The sequence below is a fragment of the Mastigoproctus giganteus genome, chromosome 1, assembly GCF_048544385.1.
Source record: "Mastigoproctus giganteus isolate SK-2022 chromosome 1, ASM4854438v1, whole genome shotgun sequence".
Lineage (NCBI taxonomy): Eukaryota > Metazoa > Arthropoda > Arachnida > Uropygi > Thelyphonidae > Mastigoproctus > Mastigoproctus giganteus.
Window position 1 is genome coordinate 225,725,002 of NC_143575.1, and position 12,256 is coordinate 225,737,257.

The following is a 12,256-nucleotide window of genomic DNA, read 5'->3' on the forward strand; positions in this document are numbered from 1 at the left end:
AATGGGAAATTGTGGGAGCGAAGTTAAAAATTACGTAATTAATGATATTGAAATTTCGCAAGATTATTTAATGAAAAAACTTTCGAGCCTACAGACCAGTAAGGCTCCTGGAGTTGATGGAATATACCCTATAATCTTAAGAGAGGCGGCAAGCGAGTGCACTGAACCATTGAGGCTAATTATGCGAGCATCACTAGACTCTGGGGAGATTCCCTTGGATTGGAAAACTGCAAATGTATCTCCCATACATAAGGGTGGCTCTAAAAGTGAAGTTGGAAATTATCGACCTGTCAGTCTGACTTCAGTAGTAGGGAAAATCATGGAGGCAATGATCAAGGGTGGAATTCAGGATCATTTGGATCGAATTGAAATTCTCAAGGATACTCAGCATGGTTTTGTAAAGGGAAAATCATGTTTAACAAATCTGGTTCGCTATTTCGAAAGGGTCACTCACGAGCTGGATTTAGGGAATAATTTCGACATTGTTTATTTAGATTTCAGCAAAGCTTTTGACTCAGTCCCACATGAGCGGTTGCTTTATAAGCTGGAACAGGTTGGAATCACTGGGAAAATCCTTATATGGATAGAAGGATGGCTTCAGGGCAGGAGGCAGAGGGTTGTGATAAATGGCTGTTCCTCAGATTGGGTTGATGTAAGAAGTGGGGTTCACCAAGGATCAGTATTAGGACCACTGTTGTTTTTAATTTTCATAAACGACATTGATGAAGGGATAGAGGGCGTGATGTCTAAATTTGCAGATTATGTTAAAATTGGTAGAGTAGTTAATGATCACTGTCAAGCTGAGCTTCTTCAGAGAGACCTAGATAGACTCCAGGAATGGTCAGAAAAATGGCAGCTGTGCTTTAATCCAACAAAGTGTAAGGTATTACACCTGGGAAACAGAAATCCCAAAAAAACCTATTCACTTGGTGGAGTTCAACTAAACCCAGTACTGTAGGAAAGGGACTTGGGTGTTACGATATGGTCAGACATGAAATTCTCTGAGCATTGTAAACAGGTTGCAAGGAAGGCCCATGTTGTCCTATCGATGATCTATCGAACTTTTGCAAGTAGAGATAGGGACGTGATAATCCCATTATATAAGGCTTATGTTAGACCACACTTGGAATACTGTGTTCAAGTATGGAGATCGCACCTAAAGAAAGACATCGAGCTTCTTGAAAGGGTGCAAAGAAGGGTAACTCGCCTGGTGAGATCGGCAAAAGGGCGTCCTTATGAAGAAAGACTTCGAATATGTGGGTTGCAGAGTTTGGAAACTAGACACCTTAGAGGAGATTTGATTGAGGTGTTTAAAGCTCTGAGAGGCATCAGTAAAATGAATGAGGGCAAAATTTTCAAGATTATAAATGATGCTAGAACTAGGGGACATAAATTCAAGTTACGGGGGGAAATGTTTAGATTGGACTGCAGGAAGTTTCATTTTAGCCAGCGAGTTATAAATTACTGGAATAAGTTGCCTTCATGGGTGGTAGAGGCCGACAGTTTGGGGAAATTCAAAGGTCATCTGGATAGTACTTTCGGGTAAGCGATCAGCCCACGCAAACGTTTTTTTTTTTTTTTTTTTTTTTTTTAAGGTCCTTGCCACTGAAATCTCAGGAAACTAGGTGGCAAGGCCTGCCAGAGTAAATAACTGTAATACTAGTGTACCTGGTCTGCCTCCACGGGGCGAAGTGTGGGCAACGTCGGGCCTCAGCTGGGGTCCGGCGGCTAAATGGCCAGAAGAACAACGGTACACAACATCACACACCTCAAGATCCATATACTTTTAAATCTCTGGCCTTTACAGTGAACTGTATCACACCACAATGTAAACTACGCGGAGATGGGGGAAATCCCTGGTGCCGTTTGACCCTAAACACACTTTACACTTTACTTTCGGGTAAGGGAAGCGCATAGGATGATAGGTTTAATTTCCTTTTTATTTATTTTTTATTTTATTTTTTTATTTATTTTTTATTTTATTTTTTTTATTTATTAATTATTATTATTTAGTTATTTATTTTATTTATTATTTTTTTTTATCATTGTTTTGTTCGGATTTTTTTTTTTTTTTTTTTTTTTTTTTGTGGCTGGTGCAGCATAAGCCATAGGCTTTCTTGCACCATGCGGCCGTTACTAATACTAATACTAATACTAACGGACATCTACACCGAAACTTGATGTACGAATGCGAATTATACGAAGACCTAAGATGTATACTTATTACGCAAATCACGTACCTGCCTAAAAACCGGGGGCACCAACTCCTTGAATCCGAGGATGAATATAAAGCCTTCAGCAAATATGCACAAAAACTATTTGCAAGAAGAAGACAGCGAGCGGTCCCTTAAAACAACATGCAGAACGTGCTACCAGCTCACAGAAGGACACAGTCAAATAAAGGAGATGGAATCATGGAGCTGACAGAAGCTGCTACCTGATGATGCAGGGAACGACAAAGCAGAACTACAAACCCAAAGGCTAATGATTAAAGTGTACCCACCCCGTTGACAAAAAACACAAATGAACTGAAAGGAAAAAGGTCCCATGAGCGACCGCAAGACTGACCCTCATTGAACTTTGTCTTTCACTGAGCTATATCAGAGTTCTGACCTCCACCCACTCTCAAGTGACAACCAGATGGGGGGGGCACCAGCATGAGGACAAAGAACCTCCCAGGCCTCACCTACCACAATACGTCCACACAGATGAAGATAACTCCACCTACAAATGGATGAGACCGCACCTCGAGTGCAACCAAAGCCTATACAGCCCTGACCACACCGGACAGGAATCTAGTCCCATGAGTGACTCCCAAATTCTGGTGACCCGGATAGGAATAACATGACGGCAAAAGAGTGAAGCAGCGTTGCTGTATGGCCAAATTCGCCTTCCTGACTGCACTCCCTTGTGTGATCATATCTTTCCCCTCCCCCTGGTGGGGGTGGGAGGAGACAGTTTCTACAGTCTCTTCCCCACCGCTGCCTCCTCGTTCTTCGCCTGGTGAGGCACGGGCCTGCCTTACTGACAAACTGGGGACTCCTTCTCTATCGTCCCCATACTTCTGCCTTTTGTCCCCCAGCCTTCAGTTCTCTCCCCACTCTATCTATACGCCAGCACATGTCCCACACTATAAAACTCTAACGTTGTTTAAATTAAACTAACTACGCAAATTTTTACAGGCGTTACAGAACTTAGTGCTTACCCCTACGATGCTTTTTAAGGCCCTAGCCACTGAAATCCCAGAAAACTAGATGGCAGTGCCTGCCAGAGTAAAAATTTCAAACTACTGTGTGCCTGGTCTGCTTCCACGAGGCCACGTGTGGGCAACGATGGGAACCAGCAGGGGTCTAGCGGCTAAATGACCAGAAGAACAAAGATACACAACACTTCACTTAAAAAAAAAAAACATTCAGTTTTCAATCTCTGACCTTTGCACTGTTATAGCCACAACGAAAGCAACGCAGAGATGGGGGAACCCCCTGGTGCCGTCAGACACAAATACACTTTACACTTGACAACGTGCAATCAGATATCAAGTTAGCCGGTTGGGTAAAGTGCCTGTCTAGCAACCCAAAGGTCGCGGGTTCGAATCCCGCCTCGGGCTTGGGTCAAAGTACTGCAAAAGACTTTGGGAGGTGTCCTATGGCCACAGAAGCCGATGCGCCAATAACTACCAAAAAAAATATATATATATATCAACTTTTTTTTTATGAAAACCCCAAACACGAAAGGTATCAAAACCTATAGTACTTAGTACCGTGCATGAATTGAAGGAGAAGTATGGGGGATGCCGGAAAATTTGCTCTAGAGACTAAACATGGGTTTCACCACTTCAAGCCTCCAATAAGCAAAGTGGTGGTATTTCACCGGTTGATGAAAGTCGTCTACTTCCCTCTGTAACAGGATATTTTTCAAAGATATCTATATAACGAAAACTTTGTCATTTTATTAATGACGTTCATCAGTATTAAAATAAAACAGTTCCTTGAATTGCACGTTTGAAGTGAAACCTGCTAACCTTGTATAAACAGGTTTCCAAATCAATAAAAAGCTCAAACCATCAGTCATTTTCATTACGTGCACTAGAAGTGATCCTTTTACTCTGCGTAGAGAATCGAAAATGATATCGACACAAAGTTCTGGTTTTGAATATATCATACTTTTCGTGTTGTTGATCCTAATCGCTTTAAAAAGTTATGCGAAGCTCACATTAGGAAAATGTAAGAGTTCGCGCGACATGACGGGGAAGACTGTAATCATTACAGGAGCGAACTCGGGCATTGGTAAGGAGACGGCAAGGGAACTGCTACGAAGGAATGCGCGAGTTATCATGGCTTGTAGAAGTGTGGAAAAGGCGAGGAAGGCGGCTATAGACATCATGAAGTCGACTGGTAAAGATAACGTGGTCATCAAACAGGTCGACCTGAGTTCCCTGAAATCAGTGCGAGCATTCGTTGAAGACTTCAAGAAAACTGAGAAACGTCTCGATGTCTTGATCAACAACGCTGGGCTTAGTGCTCCTTCTGGACAACGAATGACAGAAGAGGGCCTGGAAGTGTTGTTCGCTACCAACCATTTTGGTCCATTTCTGTTGACTAACCTCCTGCTGGATATGCTAAAGAAGAGCGCCCCTTCTCGCGTTATAGTCGTGTCATCCTTCCTACATCGGTTCGCCACCTTGAACCTTGACAATTTGAAACTCGAGAAGCACATTCAGCATCCCTACTGGACATACTGCAATACTAAACTGGCTAATTTGTTGTTTACTGCTGAGTTAAGTCGAAGACTGCAGGGAACAGGCGTGACAGTGAATGCTCTACATCCTGGGGCAGTGAATACGTCCATCACTCGTGACTGTGGAGTATTCATTAAATATGTATGCGTGCCCCTGATTTTACCTTTCTTAAAGAACAGTTGGGAAGGTGCTCAAACAACGCTTCACTTGGCCTTAGAAGAAAGTCTAGAAAACGTGTCTGGGAAATACTTCCAAGATTGCTTTTGGATGGTAAGATCTTCAAAAGCAAAGGATTCAGTCTTGGCACGCAGGTTATGGGATGTTTCTGAAAGAATAACAAAATTGGAAGGCCAGTTTTGTCGAGACTGAACAGGTGTGATTTAAAAGCCAAGATTACTGTAAAATATAATATCGAGTGCGACCGAAATCATGTCTAAGTCTCATACTGTTGTATTATTGCAAATAACCAGCAAGATGTGCAACCAGTAAGATACGCAACCATAGGATTTGGATTATTTTATATAATCGTATTTGCACAATTTATAGGTAACTCTGTTTTGCTACCTTCTTCTATTCTAAAATCATTAATTCGAAAAGTTTCAACTTAATGTCCACTGAAATTTATCATTCCATTTTTTATGGATATATAATTCCATTGAGTATTAAATCCTAACCTGTTTTATTTATTTTCATATTTATCTTTAATATAGACTTGAATAAAGAATATTTTTCAAGAGATTTGTAAACTTAATTTATTTCAAAGAATTAATAAATAGAAAACGTTGATATAATCGTCACACTAGGGTAAGATTTAAAGTAATAGGATCATCAGCGACCAAGTCCATATTGGTTTTTGTGTTCCCTATAAGTTGTCTGTAAATTGCATGTGGTCTGTGGTCGATTTGCTGTTTAACTGAATGAAAATCCCGAGTTTCCGGGATTTTCATCGAGCGAAGAAACCATGAGACCATTTCACAACTCAGCCATGTTGTCAAAAAAGGCCGATAAAAATTCCTCCCATCATGGACTGGACCCGAAATGATATCTAGTGTTTTCCACCCGGATGACAGCAATCCTGCCAATTGCGCTAAGCAATGAGAGCGTTTCAGCTCAGCTTACATCTGCTAAATTTCTTCTCATTTCATTAGGATGGAATCTTTGATTATGGTTTTTTGGAGGATTAATATTTTAAGTTATTGGTTGTATAAGGCTTCTGTGTGAAAATAATTTAATCCGTATTGACAGGAAAGTTTTAAGGGTCTTCGGTTTTAGGGACGGATGTTATTACGTTAATTAATTTCAGGTATGTTTTGTTTGTTAAACGTTTCCTTCTTTTTTCTTAAAGGTTTAATTAAGTAGGTTGTATAATGGAATATGTGGGCTTATTGGTTTTTGTGCAATTTTTAGGCGCGAAACGAAATTTTCATGATTCATAAAATCATGAATTGTTACTCTTTGCTAATGCGCCTGAAATATAACGCACTGCGTGTTCACGTGGGTCTCAGAAAAAAAGAAAGCAATTTCCTCGTTCCTCATCAAGTTTTCAAGGTTGCCGAGACAACATGATATTTCTGCTTAATTCTCAGGTCTCTGTAAATATAAATTCTGTAATAAGCTAAGAAGCTTATTACAGAATTTAACTACGCTTAGAAGATTTTTTCTGTCTAACATCCTCCAAACGTACAACACCCTGAAGATTGATCCCCACAAGTTCTGTGACGATAAAGCGTACATATCTGAGAAGAGACAGGACATATACCACCACATACAACTGTAGAAGTTTCTTGATTATCTCCTTCAGGATGGAATTTCCGTTAAACTCTACTTTGCTGAAGAATTAATTTGTTTTAAATTATTAATTTTTGTATCTATACGTGTTAGTGGTATATATTACGATAGATATGCATTTATATGTCTCTACCTTTTGCTTGGGTCACTGTATATATGTGTATGTGCTTTGTTTGTTCGTATTGGATGTTATTTGTAGTATTATTGTATAGAAACTAATGTTTATGTATGCGTAATTTATGTACGACTTCTATGTATGCTGTCTAAGGTATAATGTACAAATGTATGGTGGCACCCTCCTAGCTGAAGGCTGTTCAGGGGTGAAGCATATGCAATAAATTGAATAATAATATGGACTGTTCGATGACTTCTTTAATGAAAGCCCTGGGTTACTGTTGGTAAGTTCGCAGACCTCCATACACTGCGTGGGAAAGACCTGAGTTCGAATTCCGTCGATGACGAGAGGAATTTTATGGATCTTTTCACAACCTGGCTAAGTTAATGGTCTCAGGCGACGGTCGCATGGTATTTTCTCCCGGAAACTCCGGTTTTTCGTACCAGCTAACAGAAAATCGACCTCAGAACACACGCAATTTAGACAATATACTTGGAGCAACATGGCCTTAGTCACCGATGCTCCTAGAAAACCCAATAACAAGAACAATAAATTTTATGAAAAAAAAAAAAACACAGCAAAGAAGTTTTAACTCCATTCCACTCACGTTAACAACATGCATTCAGATATCTACTTCCCTCTGTAACTGGATAATTTTCGAGGATATCCTTATAACGAAGAATGGAAATTCATACGCTATAGTATACGGTGCTCACAGAAAACCCAGATTTCACCATACGTCTGGATTTAAAATCCAGTCACGCACCGAGTGTCACAGTCCGCATAGTCAGTGGCTTGACCCGATGATCCTGTACAACTTACCAAGAATTATATAGGCAAAACTAAGCTGAATTAAACACATTACAACAACAACAAAAAACGCACACGCAAATTTATTAATATAATCGTTATGATGCGGCTCTTCTATTAATATAATCGTAGAACAGTGTACAAGGTCAACTGTCAGTGTGGCAAAATAAGCATGGGCGATTTTACTTGCCTCAGGGGACACTCAGAAGGGCAACTTGGCGAGGAGTGACACTTCTTAGAGTATTACAGCATTTCGGACAACATTACATTCAAATAGCCTCTCAACTCGATTACAAGTAACTGATATTCATCAGTCATAAAAGAGTTCTTAATATCATACGTTTGAAGTCAAGGTTAGCACCTTGTGAAAAACAGATTTCGAAATAAATAAAAACTTCAAACCATCAATTATTTTCATTACGTGCACTAGAGGTGATCCTTTTACTCTGCGTAGAGAATCTAAAATGATATCAACACAAAGTTCCGGTTTTTAATATATCATACTTATCGTGTTCGCTCTCAAAGGTTTTTTGAAGCTGACAACAGAGAAATGCAAGAGTTCTCGAGATATGACAGGAAGACTGTAATCATTACAGGTGCGAACTCGGGTGTTGGTTAGGAGACGCCGAATGAACTACTACGAAGGAATGCGCGAGTCATCGTGGCTTGTAGAAGTACCGAAAGCGCAAGGGAGGAGGCCTTAGACATCGTCAAGTCACTGGTAAAGATAACAGGTTGACCTGAGTTCCCTATCATCAGTGCGGGCATTCGTTGAAGACTTCAGGAAAACTGAGGACCGTCTCGATGTCTTGATCAACAACGCCGGGATTAGTTCACAAACGAATGACAGAAGACGGCCTAGAAGTGTTGTTCGCTGCGGACCATTTTGGTCCATTTCTGCTGACCAGCATATCCTGCTGGATATGCTGAAGAAGAGCGCCCCTTCTCGCATTATAGTCATGTAATCCCTCGTACATTGGCCAGTCCCCTTGAACCTTGACAATTTGAAACTCGAGAAGCACATTCAGCATCCCTACTGGACATACTGCAGTACTAAACTGGCTAATTTGTTGTTTACTACTGAGTTAAATCGAAGACTGCAGGGAACAGTGAATGCTCTACATCCTCGGGCGGTGAGAAGGTCCATCACTCGTGACTGTGGAGGAATCATTAAATATGTGTGCGTGCTCCTGATGTTACCTTTCTTCAGAAGAAAGTCTAGAAAACTGTCTCGGAAATACTTCTCAGATTGCAGTCGGGCTAAGAGATCTCCAAAAGCCAAGAATTCAGTCTTGTCACGCAGATTATGGAATTTGAAAGAATCACAAAATTGGAAGGCTAGTATTGACTCTGAGATGTCGAGACTGAACACATGAGATTTAAAAGCCAGAATTACTGAATAATACACTGAGTGATCGCTGAATTATGACCACTCCTATGAAAACTGAATGCGACCCGTTGACCACGTGTGGTACGAGAGTGCGGAGTTAATCGACCTACGTAGCAGAGATAAGGTGTCAATGGCTCAATAGGTAATAAAATTCCGAGTGTGATGGGTAAAAGGAAGGATTTGCCGGACTTTGATAAAGGACAGATTGTGGGAGCCCGATGAGCTGGTCGCTCGATTACCCAAACGGCTGAACTGGTGGGGTGTTCGAGAACCGCCGTTGTTAAAGTGTACCAGGACTGGCGTCAAAATGGTCAAACAACGACCCGACGGCAAAACTGCAGAGGTCAGCGAAAGGTTGGTGTTAGATGTGAGCGCCGGGTGCGACGACTCGTACAGGGGAACAGGTGCAACACTGTTGAAGAGTTGACTACCCAATACAACATGGATCAACCCGGAACAATATCTGGTATGACCATGCGTCGCATGCTCGCACGTATGGGCTATACCAGCAGACAACTCCTACGGCATCCTTTCCTAACCAAGGTTCATCGGCGTAAAAGACTCGCCTGGTGCAAAGAGCATGCAAGTTGGACGTTAGAAGACTGGAAGAAGGTGTGCTGGTCGGATGAGTCACGTTATTTGCTCCACACCGTGGATGGTCGTGTATGGATTTGGCGTCAACAACATGAGGATCTTGATCCATCATGCATGGTATCAAAGGTGCAGGCCAGTGGAGGCGCTTGTATGGTGTGGGGCATGTTTCACTGGCAGGAACTTTGACCCCTGGTGCATGTGTAACAAGTATCAATGGTCTCCGCTATCGTCAACTGCTTGCTGACTGTGTACACCCCGCTACGTTACACTTTCTCCCGAATGGCGATGGTGTCTTCCAAGATGACATTGCCCCAAGCCATTGGGCACTTGATGTGCAGGAATGGTTTGAGGAACACAGTTCTGTGTGTTTTGACCTCCGAACTCACCGATATTAATCCCATAGAGCATTTGTGGGACACTATGGACACTACGTCCTCCCCACACCGGGTGAAAAAACCTGACTTCGAATTCCGTCGATGACGAGGGAATTTTATGGATCTTTTTCACAACGTGGCTGAGTTCGTCGGTCTCACGCGAAGGTAGAATGTTTTTTCTCCCGTAAACGTGGATTTTTTCGTTCAGCAAACAGAAAATCAACCTCACAACACGCAATTTAGACAATATATGCGGAGCAACATGGCCTTAGTCGCGGATGCTCATACAAAATCCAATAACAAGAATTTTTATGAAAAAAACACAGCAAAGAAGTTTTAAATCCGTTCCACTCATATTAACAGCATGCACTCAAATATCTACTTCCCTCTATAACAGGATAATAATTTTCCAGGATATCCTTATAACGAAGACTGGAAATTCATACGCTACACCGTGCTCACAGAAAACCCAGACTCTACCGTAGTTCTAAATTTACAATCCAATCACCCACCCAGTGTTACAGCCGGCATTATGAAGAATCTGAACCTGATGACCCTGTACAACTTCCCAAGAACTGTATATGCGAAACTAAGCTGAGTTCGTCACATAACAGCAACAAAAAAAGCACACCACAAATTTATTTATATAATCGCAATGATGTGGCTGTTCTATGGTTAATATAATCATAGAACAGCTTACGGGAATCAACTTTCAATGTGGCTAAAGAAGCATCGGGAGGTTTTGCTTGCCACTGGGAAAACTCAGGTGATACTCCAAAGGGCAACTTGGCGCGAAGTGGTACTTCTTAGAGTATCTCCGCATCTGGGAGAACAATATATTCAAATTATACAGTCCAAGTCTCTAATAAGAAAAAGAAACAACGTTAAATCAGCTGGGTTCTATCCAAAGTAGTGTTTTTCATGTGACATTTCTTTACTAGGGTGTCACTCTAAGTCAGTTTTCTTGATTTTGTGTTTTACAACAAAAAGAGAAAACAAAACAAAAATTGAAAATCAAAGAACTCTCCAAACGAGATAACGAGAAATTGATATTCAGCGATAATGGCAAAAAGTTATTTAAATCGCACGTTCGAAGTTAAACGTGCTAACCATGTGAAAACAGATTTCCAAATAAATAAAAGCTCAAACCATCAATTATTTTCATCACGTGCACTAGAGGTGATCCTCTCACTGTGCTTAGAGAGTTGAAAATGATATCGACACAAGTTCCGGCTTTGGATATATCATACTTACGTGTTGGTGATCCTACTCCTCTGAAAACTTATTTGAAGCTAACAACAGGGCAATGCAAGAATACTCGAGACATGAACGGAAGACTAATAATTACAGGTGCGAAATCGGGCATTGGTAAGGAGACGGCAAGGGAACTGCTACGAAGGAATGCGCGAGTCATCGTGGCTTGTAGAAGTATGGAAATGGCAAGGGAGGCGGCCTTAGACATCATGAAGTCGACTGGTAAAGATAACGTGGTCATCAAACCGGTCGATCTCAGTTCTCTGAAATCAGTACGTGTATTCGTTGAAGACTTCAAAAAACTGAGGACCGTCTCGATGTCTTGATCAACAACGCTGGGCTTAGTGCTCCATCTGGTCAACGAATGATAGAAGACGGCAAGGAAGTGTTGTTCGCTACCAACCATTTTGGTCCATTTCTGCTGTCCAAACCTCGGCCGCCGTAGCCAAGTGGTCAAGCGTGCGGGGCATAAGTACACGTGCTTTGAGTTACCGGGATTCAAGCCCATGACTGCTAAATACGGTGCTGTTTCTTGTATTCTGTCTGTCTTGTAAACTCCTCTGACCGTTTGGTCGTCTCTGAGTATAAACAAAAAAATTATTTTATTTATATACTAAAGAAGGGCGCCTCTCTCGCATTATAGTCGTGTCATCCCTCCTATATTGTTCAGCCACCTTAACCTTGATAATTTGAAACTCGAGAAACGCATTCAGAATCCCTAATGGCTATACTGCAGCACTAACCTGGCTTAGTTGTTGTATACTGCTCTGAATGCTCTAACTCCTGGGGCAGTGAGGACGTCATCACACACAATCAATTATTTTCATCACGATGACTGTGTAGTAATCATTAACTATGTATGCGTGCTCGTGATGTTAGTTTTCTTAAAGAACAGTTGGGAAGGTGCTCAAACACTTGGCCTTAGAAGAAAGTCTAGAAAACGTGTCTGGGAAATACTTCTCAGATTGTAGTCGGGCTGTAAGATCTTCAAAATCCAAGGATTCAGTCTTGCACGGAGGTTATGGGATGTATCTGAATATATGACAAGATTGGAAGGCCCCTGTTGATTCTGAGATGTCAGATTGAACATGTTTGATTTTTAAGCCAGGATTACTGTAAAATATAATATCGTGTATGACTGAAATCATGTTGTTAGATGCGAATCTCACAAATATGGAGAGTTAGAGTTTATG

The 12,256-nt window shown here is 41.3% G+C and overlaps 1 pseudogene; it reads left to right on the forward strand.

Annotated features, from left to right (window-relative positions):
- Positions 1–4,100: 4,100 nt before the first annotated feature.
- Positions 4,101–5,345, forward strand: LOC150091556 (retinol dehydrogenase 12 pseudogene; annotated as a pseudogene).
- Positions 5,346–12,256: the final 6,911 nt, after the last annotated feature.